This window comes from Pundamilia nyererei, unplaced genomic scaffold (assembly GCF_000239375.1).
Source record: "Pundamilia nyererei isolate P.nyererei 1_Seehausen unplaced genomic scaffold, PunNye1.0 scaffold00235, whole genome shotgun sequence".
Lineage (NCBI taxonomy): Eukaryota > Metazoa > Chordata > Actinopteri > Cichliformes > Cichlidae > Pundamilia > Pundamilia nyererei.
The window spans coordinates 161,960-163,791 of record NW_005187636.1 but is presented as its reverse complement, the minus strand read 5'-3'; positions in this window follow the sequence as shown (position 1 = coordinate 163,791).

Below are 1,832 nucleotides of genomic sequence, written 5' to 3'. Positions count from 1 at the left end.
TGCAGTGTCTTTCAAACTAGGAACCCAAGGAAAAAAAACATATAGCTGAGAAGACATTTTAAACCTTTTAATGTGTGTGTATGTGAGAATCTACTTGAGGCTTGAGGTTTCTCAACTCAAATGAGGAACTGACAAAGCAAAGAACTTGACTGTTTTTACCACCACTGTTAGCTCGCATTTTATAGTAGTATGATGGGAGTGTATTGGACTTTGACCTTTGTGTGTTACTCATAAGGAATTTATATACTTCTTAAAGTGTTTGTTTTTGTGCAAAATACAGTAACAAGCGACATTAAAATATTGATCTGTTGGAGTTTATACGAGATTGAACCAATAGTTTCATAAACTAATGTAATAAAATGACTGACTTGCATGCAAAAGTAATGTGAATATTGCTGTAACTAGCTCTAAGTTTCCTCACATATTTATAAGAGTACCAGTGCAGTTCAATGACACAGTGTCAGTGTTGGAGGAGCATGCACTCACACTGTTATAGACTGAGTCATTCATTTCAGTGTGCGCCCTGTTCTGCTAAACCAGATCCACCCACTCTGCATAAAGTGCATTTTCTGTCTGGATATTTCTACCTATTTTTTTCCCCTTCCTGTTTACCTTCCGTCCTAAATATAACATCATGAATATAACAGAAAGAATCGTGTCATATTTGTGGCTGTGCTGTGGAAAAGTAATGAGCAACCCTCCGTTTCTTTATGTTTTGCTAGGAAAATGGCAAATGGTTTCAGCAATTCAGTTACATGCACAGACATATCTTGAAATTTGGTATATTAGGCAGTTTGCACAACTCCAACAAGATTGAAAATCAATATTTGGTATTCCTAAAGGACACCTGAACTCTCTTAGACACATTTTAGTCTTTAAGTAGTCTTCAGGAATAGTTCTATAGGCATCTTGAAAGAGGTTCAAAGTTCTTCTTTGGATGTTGGCTAATTTGTGTTCTGTTCCCTGTCAAAGTCACCCCCACACTGTTGACGTCTAGGCTCTGGGAAGGTGAGTCCATGACTGATCGTGATCCATTGTGTGTGTATGTTTTTTTGTTTGTTAGTCCGGGTATTCTTTAACTTACTTTGCTTTTTGTGGTCATTTTGATGGTTATAAATTAAGCCATTCATTGTTTAATTCTCTCCTGACCACCTCCAAACATTGAGACAAAAACGTAAAATCTGGATTCATCATCCTCACACTAAACTGGTCATCACAGATGGATCCCCCTCACTGGGACTGGTCCTGCAAGAGGTTTTTTTTTCCTGGTAAAGGGAGTTTTTCCTTCCTGCTATCACCAGCTGCTTGGTCACAGGGGGTTGGGGTGACTGTTGGGGTTTTCTCTTTATTATTGCCAAGTGTATACCTTACAATATAAAACACCTTAAGGCGACTGTTAATGAACTGTAAATACAATTTAATTTAACTAAACTGAATCACATGTTGCAACTCATTGTCAGTCATTTGGCATACCTCAGCATTTTCTGTTTTCATATTTTAAGAATGTCTTCTTGACTGCCACTCTTCCACTGAGACCATTTCTAATGATGCATTACTCAGGTCCTGTGTCAAGTCTTTGCTGGCTGTTTTCCTGTTTGTTACAGACATAACATTCAGACACAGTTTTTTGTAGGCCTTCCACTTCTTTTGTCTTCCAACAGGCTGCTAATAACAAAGTACCTAAAGATGCAATTTAAAATCAGACAAATTTAATTTAATTTAAGGCAAGGCAAGGCAAGTTTATTTGTATAGCACAATTCAACAACAAGGTGATTCAAAGTGCTTTACAGAGACATTAGAAACAAGAACAAATAAAAAGCATGATTTAAAAT